This window comes from Ambystoma mexicanum, chromosome 12 (genome assembly GCF_040938575.1).
Source record: "Ambystoma mexicanum isolate Mex_15411 chromosome 12, UKY_AmexF1_1, whole genome shotgun sequence".
Classification (NCBI taxonomy): domain Eukaryota; kingdom Metazoa; phylum Chordata; class Amphibia; order Caudata; family Ambystomatidae; genus Ambystoma; species Ambystoma mexicanum.
In genome coordinates, this window is record NC_090936.1 from 26,288,891 (window position 1) to 26,311,003 (window position 22,113).

Genomic DNA, 22,113 nt, shown 5'->3' on the forward strand with positions numbered 1-22,113 from the left:
CGATTCAAAAACAGGGTCAGCACAGCTGCAGTGCTTCACTGGGAACTTCGCAGTCAAGGAGGGTGCTATAGGCATCTACTCTCATATTCTGCTTTGGATTTTATCGTCCAATGGTCGACTGCTTCTAATCCCAAAAACCTTGCTTTCCATGCAAGTTCCCATTCATTCACAGCCCTAGGCTGTCAATCACACAGGAGGGTGGCTGTCCTCCAGGAAAGCCAGCTGACCAATAGGAACTGGTTTCACTCAGGCACACCTAGAGACAAAGGACAGGGGAGTTTCGGGACCCTCCCTCACTTCCTGCTTTTCCAGACAAACTGGAGCCTGGGCGGGCATCAGGGCTGAAGCCCTCCAAAGGCAAACTACACAAAGGACTCAAACCTGATGCAAACAACAGAGTAAAAGCCCAGAATAAGCTAACTGACAAGAAATGGCAAAAAAGAAGCAAGGCGCCATTTTGTGAGAATGGTCACCCTTGTGCCAAGCACTGCAGCTGAGGTATAGCCTACAGATACATGGCACTATATAGTAAAAAGGAAACCACTGTCACCAGCCATTCAAGTGAGTTAGTGTAACAAAATGTTACATGAAGAATTGGTTAAAGGAGTTAGTATGTAATCCCCCCTCCAGCACTCCACGGTGGGTGGTGTGTGCTGGACCCATAAAGTAAAGGTAAGTAAGACAGGGGTCATCTACTATTCTTTAGAATAGTAGTACACCCAGAAAATGTAGTTAAATGTTAAGAACTTCTCGGTGGCACTGCACAGAGGGTGCTGTGTGTCACAATGCAAAAGCAGAAGCCTATGGAGTTTACCAGGGTCTATAAAACAGTAAGAAACACAGAAAATCATAGTCAGGAAAAAACGAGAGAGTGAGAAAAAGGTCCCACTCACTAAGGAGTAAAAATTAAAAAGCCGTGAGTCCAGCAAAAGAGCTGGGGGTCCCCAAGGTTGAAGGGAATTGGCACAGAAATAAAAACTCTCCCTAAAAAGGGCAACATGCTCGCTTTGGAAGCAAGACGACACAGAGCAACACAGGTTCGATCCCCGGGTTTGCACTTAGAAACCTCTGGGTATTAAGCGCGTTAAAAATAACTAATTATAATAATTACAGGACACACACCCACAGCATGGCATGTGAACATCCATGCACACCCCAATCACAGACCAAACAACAGGCCAACAGCTCCACAGCACACGCACAAACTCCAGAGTACAAATGCAAACGAAAATGCCTTGACAGCACAGAAAACCGATTCCTACTCACACAAACACCTGTGAAACTACACAAGCACCAACAGCCGCACGGAGGCAGGCACAGTCGACACAAAGCTGGCCTTGAACAAGCATGGAGACCCGCTGAAACGCCACTGGATCATACACAAATACACAGAGTCCAGGTGCCCCAAACATACAGACATGTAAAAATCAGCCAGAGCATGTACACAAATGTATACAGCTGAGATGCTGTCACGCAAAAGGCAGCCTCTCCGTCTGGCTGTCACGCAAAAGGCAGCCTCTCCGCCTGGCTGTCACGCAAAAGGCAGCCTCTCCGTCTGGCTGTGACGCAAAAGGCAGCCTCTCCGTCTGGCTGTGACGCGAAAGGCAGCCTCTCCGTCTGGCTGTCACGCAAAAGGCAGCCTCTCCGTCTGGCTGTCAGGCAAAAGGCAGCCTCTCCGCCTGGCTGTCACGCAAAAGGCAGCCTCTCCGCCTGGCTGTCACGCAAAAGGCAGCCTCTCCATCTGGCTGTCACGCAAAAGGCAGCCTCTCCGCCTAGCTGTCACGCAAAGGGTAACCTCTCCATCTGGCTGTCACGCAAAAGGCAGCCTCTCCGTCTGGCTGTCACGCAAAAGGCAGCCTCTCCGCCTGGCTGTCACGCAAAAGGCAGCCTCTCCGCCTGGCTGTCACGCAAAAGGCAGCCTCTGGGTCTGGCTGTCAAGCAAAAGGCAGCCTCTCCGCCTGGCTGTCACGCAAAAGGCAGCCTCTCCGCCTGGCTGTCACGCAAAAGGTAACCTCTCCATCTGGCTGTCACGCAAAAGGCGGTCTCTCCGTCTGGCTGTCACGCAAAAGGCAGCCTCTCCGCCCAGCTGTCACGCAAAAGGTAGCCTCTACGCCTGGCTGTCACGCAAAAGGTAACCTCTCAGTCTGGCTGTCACGCAAAAGGTAACCTCTCTGTCTGGCTGTCACACAAAAGGCAGCCTCTCCGTCTGGCTGTCAGGCAAAAGGCAGCCTCTCCGCCTGGCTGTCACACCAAAGGTAACTTCTCCGCCTGGCTGTTACACAAAAGGCAGCCTCTCCGCCCGACTGTCAGGCAAAAGGCAGCCTCTCCGCCCGGCTGTCACACAAAAGGTAACCTCTCGATCTGGCTGTTAGGCAAAAGGTAGCCTCTCCGCCTGGCTGTCACGCAGAAGGCAGCCTCTCCATCTGGCTGTCACGCAAAAGGCAGCCTCTCCATCTGGCTGTCACGCAGAAGGCAGCCTCTACGCCTGGCTGTCACACCAAAGGTAACCTCTCTGCCTGGCTGTCACGCAAAAGGTAACCTCTCCTCCTGGCTGTCACGCAAAAGGTAACCTCTCCACCTGGCTGTCACGCAAAAGGCAGCCTCTCCGTCTGGCTGTCACGCAAAAGGCAGCCTCTCCGTCTGGCTGTCACGCAAAAGGCAGCCTCTCCACCCGGCTGTCACGCAAAAGGTAGCCTCTACGCCTGGCTGTCACGCAAAAGGTAACCTCTCAGTCTGGCTGTCACGCAAAAGGTAACCTCTCCATCTGGCTGTCACGCAAAAGGCAGCCTCTCCGTCTGACTGTCAAGCAAAAGGTAACCTCTCCGCCTGGCTGTCACCCAGAAGGGAGCCTCTCTGCCTGGCTGTCACGCAGAAGGCAACCTCTCCATCTGGCTGTTAGGCAAAAGGTAGCCTCTCCGCCTGGCTGTCACGCAGAAGGCAGCCTCTCCATCTGGCTGTCACGCAAAAGGCAGCCTCTCCATCTGGCTGTCACGCAGAAGGCAGCCTCTACGCCTGGCTGTCACACCAAAGGTAACCTCTCTGCCTGGCTGTCACGCAAAAGGTAACCTCTCCACCTGGCTGTCACGCAAAAGGTAACCTCTCAGTGTGGCTGTCACGCAAAAGGTATCCTCTCCGTCTGTCTGTCATGCAAAAGGCAGCCTCTCCGTCTGGCTGTCAGGCAAAAGGGAACCTCTCCGCCTGGCTGTCACACCAAAGGTAACTTCTCCGCCTGGCTGTCACACAAAAGGCAGCATCTCCGCCCGGCTGTCACGCAAAAGGCAGCCTCTCCGTCTGGCTGTCAGGCGAAAGGTAGCCTCTCTGCCTGGCTGTCACGCAGAAGGCAGCCTCTCCGTCTGGCTGTCACGCAAAAGGTAACCTCTCCATCTGGCTGTCACGCAAAAGGCAGCCTCTCTGTCTGGCTGTCACGCAAAAGGCAGCCTCTTCGTCTGGCTGTCACGCAAAAGGCAGCCTCTCCGCCCGGCTGTCACGCAAAAGGTAGCCTCTACGCCTGGCTGTCACGCAAAAGGTAACCTCTCAGTCTGGCTGTCACGCAAAAGGCAGCCTCTCCGTCTGGATGTCACACCAAAGGTAACTTCTCCGCCTGGCTGTCACACAAAAGGCAGCCTCTCCGCCCGGCTGTCACGCAAAAGGCAGCCTCTCCGTCTGGCTGTCACGCAAAAGGCAGCCTCTCCGCCCGGCTGTCACGCAAAAGGTAACCTCTCCGTCTGGCTGTCACGCAAAAGGCAGCCTCTCCGTCTGGCTGTCAGGCAAAAGGTAACTTCTCCGCCTGGCTGTCACACAAAAGGCAGCCTCTCCGCCCGGCTGTCACGCAAAAAAGGTAACCTCTCTGTCTGGCTGTCAGGCAAAAGGCAGCCTCTCCGCCTGGCTGTCACGCAAAAGGCAGCCTCTCCATCTGGCTGTCACGCAGAAGGCAGCCTCTCCGTCTGGCTGTCACGCAAAAGGCAGCCTCTCTGTCTGGCTGTCACGCAAAAGGCAGCCTCTCCGTCTGGCTGTCAGGCAAAAGGCAGCCTCTCCGCCCGGCTGTCACGCAAAAGGTAGCCTCTACGCCTGGCTGTCACGCAAAAGGTAACCTCTCAGTTTGGCTGTCACGCAAAAGGCAGCCTCTCCTTCTGGATGTCAGGCAAAAGGCAGCCTCTCCGCCTGGCTGTCACACCAAAGGTAACTTCTCCGCCTGGCTGTCACACAAAAGGCAGCCTCTCCGCCCGGCTGTCAGGCAAAAGGCAGCCTCTCCGTCCGGCTGTCACGCAAAAGGTAACCTCTCCGTCTGGCTGTCACGCAGAAGGCAGCCTCTCCATCTGGCTGTCACGCAAAAGGCAGCCTCTCCGTCTGGCTGTCACGCAGAAGGCAGCCTCTCCGCCTGGCTGTCACACCAAAGGTAACCTCTCCGCCTGGCTGTCACGCAAAAGGTAACCTCTCCACCTGGCTGTCACGCAAAAGGAAGCCTCTCTGTCTGGCTGTCACGCAAAAGGCAGCCTCTCCGTCTGGCTTTCACGCAAAAGGCAGCCTCTCCACCCGGATGTCACACAAAAGGTAGCCTCTACGCCTGGCTGTCACGCAAAAGGTAACCTCTCAGTGTGGCTGTCACGCAAAAGGTATCCTCTCCGTCTGGCTGTCATGCAAAAGGCAGCCTCTCCGTCTGGCTGTCAGGCAAAAGGGAACCTCTCCGCCTGGCTGTCACACCAAAGGTAACTTCTCCGCCTGGCTGTCACACAAAAGGCAGCATCTCCGCCCGGCTGTCACGCAAAAGGCAGCCCCTCCGTCTGGCTGTCAGGCGAAAGGTAGCCTCTCTGCCTGGCTGTCACGCAGAAGGCAGCCTCTCCGTCTGGCTGTCACGCAAAAGGTAACCTCTCCATCTGGCTGTCACGCAAAAGGCAGCCTCTCTGTCTGGCTGTCACGCAAAAGGCAGCCTCTTCGTCTGGCTGTCACGCAAAAGGCAGCCTCTCCGCCCGGCTGTCACGCAAAAGGTAGCCTCTACGCCTGGCTGTCACGCAAAAGGTAACCTCTCAGTCTGGCTGTCACGCAAAAGGCAGCCTCTCCGTCTGGATGTCACACCAAAGGTAACTTCTCCGCCTGGCTGTCACACAAAAGGCAGCCTCTCCGCCCGGCTGTCACGCAAAAGGCAGCCTCTCCGTCTGGCTGTCACGCAAAAGGCAGCCTCTCCGCCCGGCTGTCACGCAAAAGGTAACCTCTCCGTCTGGCTGTCACGCAAAAGGCAGCCTCTCCGTCTGGCTGTCACGCAAAAGGCAGCCTCTCCTCCTGGCTGTCACACCAAAGGTAACTTCTCCGCCTGGCTGTCACACCAAAGGTAACTTCTCCGTCTGGCTGTCAGGCAAAACGTAGCCTCTCCGCCTAGCTGTCACACAAAAGGCAGCCTCTCCGCCCGGCTGTCATGCAAAAGGTAACCTCTCCGCCTGGCTGTCACACAAAAGGCAGACTCTCCAACCGGCTGTCACGCAAAAGGCAGCCTCTCCGCCTGGCTGTCACGCAAAAGGCAGCCTCTCCGTCTGGCTGTCACGCAAAAGGCAGCCTCTCCGTCTGGCTGTCACGCAAAATGTAACCTCTCCATCTGGCTGTCACGCAAAAGGCAGCCTCTCCGTCTGGCTGTCACGCAAAAGGGAACCTCTCCATCTGGCTGTCACGCAAAAGGCAGCCTCTCTGTCTGGCTGTCACGCAAAAGGTAACCTCTCCATCTGGCTGTCACGCAAAAGGCAGCCTCTCCGTCTGGCTGTCACGCAAAAGGCAGCCTCTCCGCCCGGCTGTCACACCAAAGGTAACTTCTCCGCCTGGCTGTCACGCAAAAGGCAGCCTCTCCGCCCGGCTGTCACGCAAAAGGCAGACTCTCCGTCTGGCTGTCAGGCAAAAGGCAGCCTCTCCACCCGGCTGTCACACAAAAGGCAGCCTCTCCGCCTGGCTGTCACACAAAAGGCAGTCTCTCCACCCGGTTGTCACGCAAAAGGCAGCCTCTCCGCCTGGCTGTCACACAAAAGGCAGCCTCTGGGTCTGGCTGTCACACAAAAGGCAGCCTCTCCACCCGGCTGTCACACAAAAGGCAGCCTCTCCGCCCGGCTGTCACGCAAAAGGCAGCCTCTCCATCTGGCTGTCACGTTAAAGGTAACCTCTCCATCTGGCTGTCACGCAAAAGGCAGCCTCTCCGTCTGGCTGTCACGCAAAAGGTAACCTCTCCATCTGGCTGTCACGCAAAAGGCAGCCTCTCCGTCTGGCTGTCACGCAAAAGGTAACCTCTCCATCTGGCTGTCACGCAAAAGGCAGCCTCTCCGTCTGGCTGTCACGCAAAAGGCAGCCTCTCCGCCCGGCTGTCACACCAAAGGTAACTTCTCCGCCTGGCTGTCACGCAAAAGGCAGCCTCTCCGCCCGGCTGTCACGCAAAAGGCAGCCTCTCCGTCTGGCTGTCAGGCAAAAGGCAGCCTCTCCACCCGGCTGTCACACAAAAGGCAGCCTCTCCGCCCGGTTGTCACGCAAAAGGTAACCTCTCCGCCTGGCTGTCACGCAAAAGACACCCTCTCCGCCCGCCTGTCACGCAAAAGGCAGCCTCTCCGCCTGGCTGTCACGCAAAAGGCAGCCTCTCCGTCTGGCTGTCACGCAAAAGGCAGCCTCTCCGTCTGGCTGTCACGCAAAAGGCAGCCTCTCCGTCTGGCTGTCACGCAAAAGGTAACCTTTCCATCTGGCTGTCACGCAAAAGGCAGCCTCTCCGTCTGGCTGTCACGCAAAAGGTAACCTCTCCATCTGGCTGTCACGCAAAAGGCAGCCTCTCCGTCTGGCTGTCACGCAAAAGGCAGCCTCTCCGTCTGGCTGTCACGCAAAAGGCAGCCTCTATGCCCGGCTGTCACGCAAAAGGTAGCCTCTACGCCTGACTGTCACGCAAAAGGTAACCTCTCAGTCTGGCTGTCACGCAGAAGGCAGCCTCTCCATCTGGCTGTAATGCAAAAGGCAGCCTCTCCATCTGGCTGTCACGCAAAAGGCAGCTTCTCCGTCTGGCTGTCACGCAGAAGGCAGCCTCTGCGCCTGGCTGTCACACCGAAGGTAACCTCTCCGTCTGGCTGTCACGCAAAAGGCAGCCTCTCCGTCTGGCTGTCACGCAAAAGGCAGCCTCTCTGTCTGGCTGTCACGCAAAAGGCAGCCTCTCCGCCCGGCTGTCACGCAAAAGGTAGCCTCTACGCCTGGCTGTCACGCAAAAGGTAACATCTCAGTCTGGCTGTCACGCAAAAGGCAGCCTCTCCGTCTGGCTGTCAGGCAAAAGGCAGCCTCTCCGCCTGGCTGTCACACCAAAGGTGATTTCTCCGCCTGGCTGTCACACAAAAGGCAGCCTCTCCGCCCGGCTGTCACGCAAAAGGTAACCTCTCCGTCTGGCTGTCACGCAAAAGGTAACCTCTCCACCTGGCTGTCACACCAAAGGTGACTTCTCCGCCTGGCTGTCACACAAAAGGCAGCCTCTCCGCCCGGCTGTCACGCAAAAGGTAACCTCTCCACCTGGCTGTCACGTAAAAGGCAGACTCTCCGTCTGGCTATCACGCAAAAGGCAGCCTCTCCGTCTGGCTGTCACGCAAAAGGCAGCCTCTCCATCTGGCTGTCACGCAAAAGGTAGCCTCTACGCCTGGCTGTCACGCAAAAGGCAGCCTCTCCATCTGGCTGTCACGCAAAAGGCAGCTTCTCCGTCTGGCTGTCACGCAGAAGGCAGCCTCTGCGCCTGGCTGTCACACCGAAGGTAACCTCTCCGTCTGGCTGTCACGCAAAAGGCAGCCTCTCCGTCTGGCTGTCACGCAAAAGGCAGCCTCTCTGTCTGGCTGTCACGCAAAAGGCAGCCTCTCCGCCCGGCTGTCACGCAAAAGGTAGCCTCTACGCCTGGCTGTCACGCAAAAGGTAACATCTCAGTCTGGCTGTCACGCAAAAGGCAGCCTCTCCGTCTGGCTGTCAGGCAAAAGGCAGCCTCTCCGCCTGGCTGTCACACCAAAGGTGATTTCTCCGCCTGGCTGTCACACAAAAGGCAGCCTCTCCGCCCGGCTGTCACGCAAAAGGTAACCTCTCCGTCTGGCTGTCACGCAAAAGGTAACCTCTCCACCTGGCTGTCACACCAAAGGTGACTTCTCCGCCTGGCTGTCACACAAAAGGCAGCCTCTCCGCCCGGCTGTCACGCAAAAGGTAACCTCTCCACCTGGCTGTCACGTAAAAGGCAGACTCTCCGTCTGGCTATCACGCAAAACGCAGCCTCTCCGTCTGGCTGTCACGCAAAAGGCAGCCTCTCCATCTGGCTGTCACGCAAAAGGTAGCCTCTACGCCTGGCTGTCACGCAAAAGGTAACCTCTCCATCTGGCTGTCACGCAAAAGGTAACCTCTCCGTCTGGCTGTCACGCAAAAGGCAGCCTCTCCGTCTGGCTGTCAGGCAAAAGGCAGCCTCTCCGCCTGGCTGTCACACCAAAGGTAACTTCTCCGCCTGGCTGTCACACAAAAGGCAGCATCTCCGCCCGGCTGTCACGCAAAAGGCAGCCTCTCCGTCTGGCTGTCACGCAAAAGGCAGCCTCTCCGCCCGGCTGTCACGCAAAAGGTAACTTCTCTGCCTGGCTGTCACACAAAAGGCAGCCTCTCCATCTGGCTGTCACGCAAAAGGCAGCCTCTCCGCCTGGCTGTCACACCAAAGGTAACTTCTCCGCCTGGCTGTCACACCATAGGTAACATCTCCGTCTGGCTGTCAGGCAAAACGTAGCCTCTCCGCCTGGCTGTCACACAAAAGGCAGCCTGTCCGCCCGGCTGTCACGCAAAAGGTAACCTCTCCGCCTGGCTGTCACACAAAAGGCAGACTCTCCGCCCGGCTGTCATGCAAAAGGCAGCCTCTCCACCTGGCTGTCACGCAAAAGGCAGCCTCTCCAGCTAGCTGTCACGCAAAAAGGCAGCCTCTCCGTCTGGCTGTCACGCAAAAGGTAACCTCTCCGTCTGGCTGTCACGCAAAAGGTAACCTCTCCATCTGGCTGTCACGCAAAAGGCAGCCTCTCCGTCTGGCTGTCATGCAAAAGGTAACCTCTCCATCTGGCTGTCACGTAAAAGGCAGCCTCTCCGTCTGGCTGTCACGAGAAAGGCAGCCTCTCCGCCCGGCTGTCACGCAAAAGGTAACTTCTCCGCCTGGCTGTCACACAAAAGGCAGCCTCTCCGCCTGGCTGTCACACCAAAGGTAACTTCTCCGCCTGGCTGTCACACAAAAGGCAGCCTCTCCGCCCGGCTGTCACGCAAAAGGTAACCTCTCCGTCTGGCTGTCTGACAAAAGGCAGCCTTTCCACTCGGCTGTCACACAAAAGGCAGCCTCTCTGCCCGGTTGTCACGCAAAAGGTAACCTCTCCGCCTGGCTGTCACGCAAAAGGCAGCCTAACCGCCCGGGTGTCACGCAAAAGGCAGCCTCTCCGTCTGGCTGTCATGCAAAAGGCAGCCTCTCCTACTGGCTGTCACGCAAAAGGTATCCTTTCCATCTGGCTGTCACGCAAAAGGCAGCCTCTCCGTCTGGCTGTCACGCAAAAGGTAACCTCTCCATCTGGCTGTCACGCAAAAGGCAGCCTCTCCGTCTGGCTGTCACCAAAAGGCAGCCTCTCCGTCTGGCTAACACGCAAAAGGCAGCCTCTACCCCCGGCTGTCATGCAAAAGGTAGCCTCTACGCCTGGCTATCACGCAAAAGGTAACCTCTCAGTCTGGCTGTCACGCAAAAGGTAACCTCTCCGCCTGGCTGTCACGCAAAAGGTAACCTCTCCACCAGGCTGTCACGCAAAAGGCAGCCTCTCCGTCTGGCTGTCACGCAAAAGGCAGCCTCTCCATCTGGCTGTCACGCAAAAGGCAGCCTCTCCGTCTGGCTGTCACGCAAAAGGTAACATCTCAGCCTGGCTGTCACGCAAAAGGCAGCCTCTCCGTCTGGCTGTCAGGCAAAAGGCAGCCTCTCCGCCTGGCTGTCACACCAAAGGTGACTTCTCCACCTGGCTGTCACACAAAAGGCAGCCTCTCCGCCCGGCTGTCACGCAAAAGGTAACCTCTCCGTCTGGCTGTCACGCAAAAGGTAACCTCTCCGCCTGGCTGTCACACAAAAGGCAGCCTCTCCGCCCGGCTGTCACGCAAAAGGTAACCTCTCCATCTGGCTGTCAGGCAAAAGGTAACATCTCAGTCTGGCTGTCACGCAAAAGGCAGCCTCTCCGTCTGGCTGTCAGGCAAAAGGCAGCCTCTCCGCCTGGCTGTCACACCAAAGGTGACTTCTCCGCCTGGCTGTCACACAAAAGGCAGCCTCTCCGCCCGGCTGTCACGCAAAAGGTAACCTCTCCATCTGGCTGTCACGCAAAAGGTAAGCTCTCCGCCTGGCTGTCACACAAAAGGCAGCCTCTCTGCCCGGCTGTCACGCAAAAGGCAACCTCTCCGCCTGGCTGTCACACAAAAGGCAGCCTCTCCGCCCGGCTGTCAAGCAAAAGACAGCCTCTCCGCCCGGCTGTCATGCAAAAGGCAGCCTCTCCATCTGGCTGTCACGCAAAAGGCAGCCTCTCCGCCTGGCTGTCATGCAGAAGGCAGCCTCTCCATCTGGCTGTCACACCAAAAGTAACCTCTCCACCTGGCTGTCACGCAAAAGGTAACCTCTCAGTCTGGCTGTCACGCAAAAGGTAACCTCTCCGTCTGGCTGTCACGCAAAAGGCAGCCTCTCCGTCTGGCTGTCAGGCAAAAGGCAGCCTCTCCGTCTGGCTGTCAGGCAAAAGGTAACTTCTCCGCATGGCTGTCACACCAAAGGTGACTTCTCCGCCTGGCTGTCACACAAAAGGCAGCCTCTCCGCCCGGCTGTCACGCAAAAAAGGTAACCTCTCTGTCTGGCTGTCAGGCAAAAGGCAGCCTCTCCGCCTGGCTGTCACGCAAAAGGCAGCCTCTCCGTCTGGCTGTCACGCAGAAGGCAGCCTCTCCGTCTGGCTGTCACGCAGAAGGCAGCCTCTCCATCTGGCTGTCATGCAAAAGGTAACCTCTCCATCTGGCTGTCACGCAAAAGGCAGCCTCTCCGTCTGGCTGTCACGCAAAAGGCAGCCTCTCCATCTGGCTGTCACGCAAAAGGCAGCCTCTCCGTCTGGCTGTCATGCAAAAGGCAGCCTCTCCGCCCGGCTGTCACGCAAAAGGTAGCCTCTACGCCTGGCTGTCACGCAAAAGGTAACCTCTCAGTCTGGCTGTCACGCAGAAGGCAGCCTCTCCATCTGGCTGTCACGCAAAAGGCAGCCTCTCCGCCTGGCTGTCACGCAAAAGGTAACCTCTCCACCAGGCTGTCACGCAACAGGCAGGCTCTCCGTCTGGCTGTCATGCAAAAGGCAGCCTCTCCCTCTGGCTGTCACGCAAAAGGCAGCCTCTCCGCCCGGCTGTCACGCAAAAGGTAGCCTCTATGCCTGGCTGTCACGCAAAAGGTAACATCTCAGTCTGGCTGTCACGCAAAAGGCAGCCTCTCCCTCTGGCTGTCAGGCAAAAGGCAGCCTCTCCGCCTGGCTGTCACACCAAAGGTGACTTCTCCGCCTGGCTGTCACACAAAAGGCAGCCTCTCCACCCGGCTGTCACGCAAAAGGTAACCTCTCCACCCGGCTGTCACGCAAAAGGTAACTTCTCCGCCTGGCTGTCACGCAAAAGGCAGCCTCTCCGCCCGGCTGTCACGCAAAAGGCAGCCTCTCCTTCTGGCTGTCAGGCAAAAGGCAGCCTCTCCGCCCGGCTGTCACCAAAAGGTAACCTCTCCGCCTGGCTGTCACGCAAAAGGTAGCCTCTCCGCCCGGCTGTCACCAAAAGGTAACCTCTCCGCCTGGCTGTCACGCAAAAGGCAGCCTCTCCACCCGGCTGTCACGCAAAAGGTGGCCTCTACTCCTAGCTGTCACGCAAAAGGCAGCCTCTCCGCCCGGCTGTCACGCAAAAGGCAGCCTCTCCGCCCGGCTGTCACGCAAAAGGTAGCCTCTCCGCCCAGCTGCCACGCAAAAGGTAGCCTCTATGCCTGGCTGTCACGCAAAAGGTAACATCTCAGTCTGGCTGTCACGCAAAAGGCAGCCTCTCCCTCTGGCTGTCAGGCAAAAGGCAGCCTCTCCGCCTGGCTGTCACACCAAAGGTGACTTCTCCGCCTGGCTGTCACACAAAAGGCAGCCTCTCCACCCGGCTGTCACGCAAAAGGTAACCTCTCCACCCGGCTGTCACGCAAAAGGTAACTTCTCCGCCTGGCTGTCACGCAAAAGGCAGCCTCTCCGCCCGGCTGTCACGCAAAAGGCAGCCTCTCCTTCTGGCTATCAGGCAAAAGGCAGCCTCTCCGCCCGGCTGTCACCAAAAGGTAACCTCTCCGCCTGGCTGTCACGCAAAAGGTAGCCTCTCCGCCCGGCTGTCACCAAAAGGTAACCTCTCCGCCTGGCTGTCACGCAAAAGGCAGCCTCTCCACCCGGCTGTCACGCAAAAGGTGGCCTCTACTCCTAGCTGTCACGCAAAAGGCAGCCTCTCCGCCCGGCTGTCACGCAAAAGGCAGCCTCTCCGCCCGGCTGTCACGCAAAAGGTAGCCTCTCCGCCTGGCTGTCACGCAAAAGGCAGCCTCTCCGCCCGGCTGTCACGCAAAAGGCAGCCTCTCCTTCTGGCTATCAGGCAAAAGGCAGCCTCTCCGCCCGGCTGTCACGCAAAAGGCAGCCTCTCCGCCCGGCTGTCACGCAAAAGGTGGCCTCTACTCCTAGCTGTCACGCAAAAGGCAGCCTCTCCGCCCGGCTGTCACGCAAAAGGCAGCCTCTCCGCCCGGCTGTCACGCAAAAGGCAGCCTCTACTCCTAGCTGTCACGCATTGCATTTCTTTTAATATAAGCCAAGAGGATGCAGAAGGCAATGCTTTGCTGGAAAGGAGTGTGAAACAGCCCAGGAGTGCCCGAGTTCCCTTGGCAGGCCCAATCCATGAGCGCACTCTCATTAGCGGGATTCCCCGGGTTCCGCATGGATTCTGTCTGCATCAGGCCGGCGGCTTGACTTATGACCCCTGCCCACCCCCTCTAAATGGAAACATAATTCTCACTCAATAAAGCACCGCCGAAAGGTCACGCGCCTGAAAACTCGAAATGTCACTGATGCCCCAATGGGGGCGCTAGTCCTATCGGTAATCGATGGTGCTCGCCCGCTGCTGCGTGGGAGGACTAACGAAGGCAGCCCCCGTGCAGTGACGAGAAGGAGGTCTCCAGCAGTGTCACACTGCAACGTTCTGACATCATGCACACTCCGTCCCCTTAAACACACAGTGCCCAATTCACAAAAGGAAAGCAGCACTCACATCCACTTTACGGACCGATTCATGGATTTTTTTAGCACTACTGAAAAGTGACTTTGCACTGCCGACACGAACCCTGATTACTGCAACTGTGCAAATTGTATTTCGCAGTGCAAAATCCGTGCAAAGTCATTTTGTACTGAAAAAAATGACTGCACTACCTTTGCGCGGACTTTGCACTCTCCAAATACATGCTGCACAGTTCCATTAATCAGGATTTGTGTCAGCACTGTAAAGGCACTTGTCAGCAGTCCAAAGTGACTTTGAACCATGAAAGACATTCCTTGAATAGGGCCCTAGGTGTGCAATTTACACATGCATAAAATGTGCCTGAATCACAAACGGAAAGCAGCACTTACTTCCACTTTAGGTGTGCAATTTACACGTGAATAAAATATGCCTGATTCACCAAAGGAAACAGCACTGCCGTCCACTTTAGGTGTGCAATTTACACATAAGTAAAATGTGCACAATTCACAAAAGGAAAGCAGCACTTGCATCCACTCTGGGGACCTGAGTCATGGATTTTTTTGCACAGTTCAAAGTGACATTGGACTGCTAAAAAGTGACTTTCCACTGCTGACAGAAACCCGATTCATGCAACTGTGCAAATTGTATTTTCGCAGTCCAAAATCCGTGCAAAGTAATTTTGTACTGCAAAAAATGACTATGCACTACCTTTGCACAGACTTTGCACTGCAAAAATACAGTTCCATGAATCAGGGGTTGTGTTGGCACTACAAATGCACTTGTGTCAGCAGTCCATGGTCACTTTGAACCATGCATAAAATTCCATGAATCGGGCCCTATATGTGCACTTTACTCATGCGTAAAATGTTCCTGAATCACAAAAGGAAAGCAGCACTTACATCCACTTTAGGTGTGCAATGTACACATGAGGGAATTGTGCCCGATTCTGCATTCGATGTAGGTGTGCAATTTACACCAGAGTAAAATGTGCCTAATTCACAAAATGAAAGCGGCACTTACATCCATTTTAGGTGTGCAATTTACACCTGAGTGAAATGTGCCCAATTCACAAAAGGAAAGCAGCACTGACATCCATTGTAGGTGTGCAATTTACACATGTGTAAAATGTGCCCAATTCACAAAAGGAAAGCGGCACTTGCATCCACTTTAGGTGTGCAATTTACACGGGAGTAAAATATGCCCGATTCACCAAAGGAAACAGCACTGCCTGCCTTCCACTTTAGGTGTGCAATTTACACATGAGTAAAATGTGCCCAATTCACAAAAGGAAAGCACCACTGACATCCACTTTAGGTGTGCAATTTACACATGAGTAAAATGTGCCCAATTCACAAAAGGAAAGCACCACTGACATCCACTTTAGGTGTGCAATTCACACATGAGTAAAATGTGCCCAATTCACAAAAGGAAAGCAGCATGTACATCCACTTTAGGTGTGCAATTTACACGTGAGTAAAATATGCCTGATTCATCAAAAGAAACAGCACTGCCGTCCACTATAGGTGTGCAATTTACACATGAGTAAAATGTGCCCAATTCACAAACGGAAACCGCACTGACATCCATTGTAGGTGTCCAAATTACAGGAGTAAAATGTGCCGAATTCACAAAAGGAAAGCGGCACTTGCATCCACTTTAGGTGTGCAATTTACACAAGAGTAAAATATGCCTGATTCACCAACGGAAACAGCACTGCCGTCCACTTTAGGTGTGCAATTTACGCATAAGTAAAATGTGCACAATTCACAAAAGGAAAGCAGCACTTGCATCCACTCTGGGGACCTGAGTCATGGATTTTTTTGCACAGTTCAAAGTGACATTGGACTGCTAAAAAGTGACTTTGCACTGCTGACAGAAACCCGATTCATGCAACTGTGCAAATTGTATTTTCGCAGTCCAAAATCCGTGCAAAGTCATTTTGTACTGCAAAAAATGACTATGCACTACCTTTGCACAGACTTTGCACTGCAAAAATACAGTTCCATGAATCAGGGGTTGTGTCAGCACTACAAAGGCACTTGTCAGCAGTCCATGGTCACTTTGAACCATGCAAAAAATTCCATGAATCGGGCCCTATATGTGCACTCTACTCATGCGTAAAATGTGCCTGAATCACAAAAGGAAAGCAGCACTTACATCCACTTTAGGTGTGAAATGTACACATGAGGGAACTGTGCCCGATTCTGCATTCGATGTAGGTGTGCAATTTACACCAGAGTAAAATGTGCCTAATTCACAAAATGAAAGCGGCACTTACATCCATTTTAGGTGTGCAATTTACACCTGAGTGAAATGTGCCCAATTCACAAAAAGAAAGCAGCACTGACATCCATTGTAGGTGTGCAATTTACACATGTGTAAAATGTGCCCAATTCACAAAAGGAAACCAGCATGTACATCCACTTTAGGTGTGCAATTTACACGTGAGTAAAATATGCCCGATTCACCAAAGGAAACAGCACTGCCTGCCTTCCACTTTAGGTGTGCAATTTACACATGAGTAAAATGTGCCCAATTCACAAAAGGAAAGCACCACTGACATCCACTTTAGGTGTGCAATTCACACATGAGTAAAATGTGCCCAATTCACAAAAGGAAAGCAGCATGTACATCCACTTTAGGTGTGCAATTTACACGTGAGTAAAATATGCCTGATTCATCAAAAGAAACAGCACTGCCGTCCACTATAGGTGTGCAATTTTACACATGAGTAAAATGTGCCCAATTCACAAACGGAAACCGCACTGACATCCATTGTAGGTGTCCAAATTACAGGAGTAAAATGTGCCGAATTCACAAAAGGAAAGCGGCACTTGCATCCACTTTAGGTGTGCAATTTACACAACAGTAAAATGTGCCCAATTCACAAAAGGAAAGCAGCACGTACATCCACTTTAGGTGTGCAATTTACACGTGAGTAAAATATGCCCGATTCACCAAAGGAAACAGCACTGCCGTCCACTTTAGGTGTGCAATTTACACAAGAGTAAAATGTGCACAATTCACAAAAGGAAACAGCACTGACAGCCATTGTAAGTGTGCAATTTACACATGAGTAAAATGTGCCCAATTCACAAAAGGAAAGCAGCACGTACATCCACTTTAGGTGTGCAATTTACACGTGAGTAAAATATGCCTGATTCATCAAAAGAAACAGCACTGCCGTCCACTATAGGTGTGCAATTTACACATGAGTAAAATGTGCCCAATTCACAAACGGAAACCGCACTGACATCCATTGTAGGTGTCCAAATTACACAAGTAAAATGTGCCGAATTCACAAAAGGAAAGAGGCACTTGCATCCACTTTAGGTGTGCAATTTACACAACAGTAAAATGTGCCCAATTCACAAAAGGAAAGCAGCACGTACATCCACTTTAGGTGTGCAATTTACACGTGAGTAAAATATGCCCGATTCACCAAAGGAAACAGCACTGCCGTCCACTTTAGGTGTGCAATTTACACAAGAGTAAAATGTGCACAATTCACAAAAGGAAACAGCACTGACAGCCATTGTAAGTGTGCAATTTACACATGAGTAAAATGTGCCCAATTCACAAAAGGGAAGCAGCACTTACATCCACTGTAGGGGTACACGTTACACATGAGTAAAATGTTATCGATTCACAAAAGGAAAGCACCACTGACATCCACTTTAGGTTTGCAATTTACACAGGAGTAAAATGTGCCCAATTCACAAGAGGAAACAGCACCGACATCCATTGTAAGTGTGCAATTTACATGTGAGTAAAATATGCCTGATTCATCAAAGGAAACAGCACTGCCGTCCACAATAGGTGTGCAGTTCACACATGAGTAAAATGTGCCCAATTCACAAAAGGAAAAGGAACTGCCATCCACTTTAGGTGTGCAATTTAAACATGAGTAAACTGTGCCCAATTCACAAAAGGAAACAGCACTGACATCCATTGTAGGTGTGCAATTTACACGTGAGTAAAATATGCCTGATTCATGAAAGGAAACAGCACTGCCGTCCACTATAGGTGTGCAATTTTACACATGAGTAAAATGTGCCCAATTCACAAACGGAAACCGCACTGACATCCATTGTAGGTGTCCAAATTACAGGAGTAAAATGTGCCGAATTCACAAAAGGAAAGCGGCACTTGCATCCACTTTAGGTGTGCAATTTACACAACAGTAAAATGTGCCCAATTCACAAAAGGAAAGCAGCACGTACATCCACTTTAGGTGTGCAATTTACACGTGAGTAAAATATGCCCGATTCACCAAAGGAAACAGCACTGCCGTCCACTTTAGGTGTGCAATTTACACGGGAGTAAAATGTGCACAATTCACAAAAGGAAACAGCACTGACAGCCATTGTAAGTGTGCAATTTACACATGAGTAAAATGTGCCCAATTCACAAAAGGAAAGCAGCACGTACATCCACTTTAGGTGTGCAATTTACACGTGAGTAAAATATGCCTGATTCATCAAAAGAAACAGCACTGCCGTCCACTATAGGTGTGCAATTTACACATGAGTAAAATGTGCCCAATTCACAAACAGAAACCGCACTGACATCCATTGTAGGTGTCCAAATTACACAAGTAAAATGTGCCGAATTCACAAAAGGAAAGCGGCACTTGCATCCACTTTAGGTGTGCAATTTACACAACAGTAAAATGTGCCCAATTCACAAAAGGAAAGCAGCACGTACATCCACTTTAGGTGTGCAATTTACACGTGAGTAAAATATGCCCGATTCACCAAAGGAAACAGCACTGCCGTCCACTTTAGGTGTGCAATTTACACAAGAGTAAAATGTGCACAATTCACAAAAGGAAACAGCACTGACAGCCATTGTAAGTGTGCAATTTACACATGAGTAAAATGTGCCCAATTCACAAAAGGGAAGCAGCACTTACATCCACTGTAGGGGTACACGTTACACATGAGTAAAATGTTATCGATTCACAAAAGGAAAGCACCACTGACATCCACTTTAGGTTTGCAATTTACACAGGAGTAAAATGTGCCCAATTCACAAGAGGAAACAGCACCGACATCCATTGTAAGTGTGCAATTTACATGTGAGTAAAATATGCCTGATTCATCAAAGGAAACAGCACTGCCGTCCACAATAGGTGTGCAGTTCACACATGAGTAAAATGTGCCCAATTCACAAAAGGAAAAGGAACTGCCATCCACTTTAGGTGTGCAATTTAAACATGAGTAAACTGTGCCCAATTCACAAAAGGAAACAGCACTGACATCCATTGTAGGTGTGCAATTTACACGTGAGTAAAATATGCCTGATTCATGAAAGGAAACAGCACTGCCGTCCACTATAGGAGTGCAATTTAAACATGAGTAAAATGTGCCGAATTCACAAAAGGAAAGCAGAACATATGTCCACTTTAGGTGTGCAATTTACACGTGAGTAAAATGTGCCCAATTCACAAAAGGAAACAGCACTGACATCCACTTTAGGTGTGAAATTTACACAAGTAAAATGTGCCCAATTCACAAAAGGAAAGCAGCACTTACATCCACTTTAGGTTTGCAATTTACACATGAGTAAAATGTGCCCGGTTCACAAAAGGAAAGCTGCACTTACGTCCAATTTAGGTGTACAATTTACACCTCAGTAAAATATGCCCGATTCACAAAAGGAAAGCAGCACTTACATCCACTTTAGGTGTGCAATTTACACATGAGTAAAATGTGCCCAATTCACAAAAGGAAACAGCACTGACATCCACTTTCGGTGTGAAATTTACACAAGTAAAATGTGCCCGATTCACAAAAGGAAAGCAGCACTTACATCCACTTTAGGTTTGCAATTTACACATGAGTAAAATGTGCCCGGTTCACAAAAGGAAAGCAGCACTTACGTCCACTTTAGGTGTACAATTTACACATGAGTAAAATGTGCCCGATTCACAAAAGGAAAGCAGCACTGCCATCCACTTTAGGTGTGCAATTTACACATGAGTAAAATGTGCCCAATTCACAAAAGGAAAGCAGCACTGACATCCACTGTAGGTGTGCAAGTTACATATGAGTAAAAATTGCGAGGTGCTGAAGCCTTAACGGGCTCATAAAGGGTTGCGTCCCAAAGGCAGCCGCGCACCCACTCTGCCAGCTGCATCACTTTGGGCCAGTCCAAATGCGCCTATTTGAAAGGCAGTGAGTGGGCCAGCAGTGATCCCTGCCTTTAATTTACACTGAGAGGCGAGTGTCAGACAGACAGACAGCGCTTTGCCTGATTCCATTACATTTTAGCGGCTGCGCACTCCTCTGGGGATCTTCGCGCTGTTTCGCTGAGCAGATGGATTTGTGTGCAGTGTTGCTGAGAGGGGTGTGTGTGTGTGTGTGTTGCAACAGTTTCCCTTCTTTATTTTTGGAATTCCTAACACGTTAGTGGGGAGGTGCTTTCACAACCGGCTTCGTGATGCAGGCGAGAGAGGTGCAAAGAGGAGGGTGTGCTGGAACACCCCCGACCCCATACATAAGTGGGCGTTTGGCAGCACCAGGGGAGCTCGCATCCCTGCAAAGCTTGGTGACTGCATGCAGCACTGCAGACTTACTCATCAATGCTTGACACCCCTGTCCCCTCAAAGGGGCATTAACCCCTTAAGCAAGCCATCCGGCAAGATGACAAGGATTGGCCACATAGACCAGCGAGGACCACAGACACCTGTCCCTCTGTCACAGAAAGCACGGACAGCTGCTTCGCATTGTCAGTGCCCGTTTCTGCTTCTGTGACATGCCATTTAGTTCAAGAAGATGCAGCGGCAGCCCTGCCAGAGGCGTGCAGCAAGACGCTGCATGCTGCACACTCCCCCCACCTCCCACAAATGTGCCACTGCCCCCCCCCCCCACGCATCATGCGATGCCTGCGGTCTCTAAACAACCCTAGTTAGTTCCAACTCCACACCACTCACATTACGAGGCCAGCTGAAAGGGGCACGTTAGGAGCCATGCCACCCCTTAAGAGCCTGCATGCACAGGTTAGGCGAGTGCACACCGCGCAGGTAGCCTAGGGCATGCCTCCACACACGTTCTCATCTTAATATACAAATGCAACTTTCTCTGCAACAGCCCGTGTATCAACCCCCAGGGGGCGGTTGCCGGCTGCGAACGCGCAGCTTTAATTAAGGAAACAAGGAAAAGCAGTTACACCCTAGAAGGCTCCTCCTTTCATCAGTGCAATTACATTAAGGTCAGTCTGCGCTGATACTTTTTTCCAAGGTAAAATGTAAAAGAGCAACATGCGACTGGGGAGGGAGCAGATTTTAACATGTTGAAAGGTTGAGCGCAAGTTACCTGCACTTGAGTGGACCTGCGCGGGTGCGGGTGTGCCCAAGGAAGCCATGCAGTCATCGCAGGGGGAGATCCCAAGTGGGGGCCGGCCAGGCGGATTAAAGCCCTGGGGCGGTGCAGGCGCCGCCCGCTCGCGGCCGCTGGGCCATGCTGCCGCCGGGCAGGGCGCCTAGCTGTGCCTGGGCTGCAGCCGCAGTGCCCCGGGCGATGCGGGCGGTGCAGGCGGGCGCTCCTGCGGGGGTTAATGCTGCACTTGTAGCTGCTGTCCGTGGTGCTGAAGGCGGCGGCGGCGGCGCGTCCGTGTGAAGGAGCTGCGGCTGCTTCCCACGGGCGGCGGCTGCTCCCGCTCGCATCCGCCACCCAGCCCGGCTGCTGCTGGCGGCGGGGGGCACCTCCCCTGCACCCCGCCTGGCTCCGATCCCAGGGCTGCCGGCCGGGCGTGTGGGTGGGGGGGGGGGAAATCCCGCGTGCCTGGAGCCCCCGGTGCCCGTGGAGCAGGGAGCTTCAGACCCCGAGCGCTCTCTCCCCTCTCCCCCTCTCCCTTTCCCTCTCTCTCCCTCTCTCCTTCCCACTCTTTCTCATCCCCCTCTCCTCTCCCGCTCTCCTATCCCGAGCTCTCTCTTAGACACCCCCAAGCAGGCTGTCTCTTTCCTTCTCCCTCATCCCTCTCTCTCTCCCTCACACTTTCTAACCCAGAGAGTCCCACTCTCTCACCTTTCCCGCTATATCTCCAGGTGGAGTGTCTCACTCGTATCTATCTGTCACCCACTCACTCTTTCTCTCGCGCCTCCCACTCTATATCTCCAGCAAGTGTCTCTCTTAATGTCTCTCTCGGCTTCACCCGCACTCTATCCCCCACTCTCTTTCGCGCCCTCCTCACTAGTCTCGCTCTCCCTCTTGTCCCCTCCTTTGCCCTCTCGATCGTTCACTCTGTATCTGCAGTCTACCCCCCTCTCTCTCTCTCTCGCTTTTTCGGTTTCACCATTTCACGCGATATCTTCCTCTCTGTCTGTATCTGCCTCCCAAACGCAATCGTCACAGAAGCTGTCTCGCTCACCTGCTGTCTGCCTTACCTACGCACTCTTTCTCTCGCCCCTCCCCCCACCTCCCCCCTCTCTCTTCCTCCCCTTGCCTTTCACTCCGCATCGTCCACTCGGCTCTCTCCCCGCACTATGCCGACCCTATTCGCCCATCAATTAGGCTTTGCTCGGGAGTGCAGATGCCAGCATGGCGTGTGCACCTGGCGTGCATTATATGTGTATAAAGGCGGGAGCCCGCGGTAGGTACTACCGCCCGGCAGAGAGGGGCTCCGACTCCCCCCTCGTGATATTAGAAGGACTCGTGAACGCCAGCGCCGCAGACCATCACTGTCAGGGCTGCAAATGGCTCCCTCAGTATTGAGATGAACACGAGTGCAGCGCTTAGAAGCCCGACTTGTCCCGCTATCCATTTGTCTGGTCACCCAAGTTTTAAAAAAGCAATTTCAGGGGCGCTGTTTTTCAAGAATTGTGGCAGTGTGAATGCAGTCTCC

General features: G+C 53.2%; 1 protein-coding gene across 2 annotated transcripts in view; it reads right to left on the reverse strand.

Annotated features, from left to right (window-relative positions):
* GRM8 (glutamate metabotropic receptor 8) overlaps nt 1–21,637 on the reverse strand; it is a 1,803,300-nt gene extending 1,781,663 nt beyond the window's left edge. Inside the window, exon 1 of one of the 2 annotated variants that reach the window (XM_069627842.1) lies at nt 20,586–21,637. The gene's annotated coding sequence lies outside the window, so the exon portion shown is untranslated. The remainder of the gene's footprint in view (nt 1–20,585) is intronic. The other variant, XM_069627841.1, reaches the window with a different exon arrangement.
* Nucleotides 21,638–22,113: the final 476 nt, after the last annotated feature.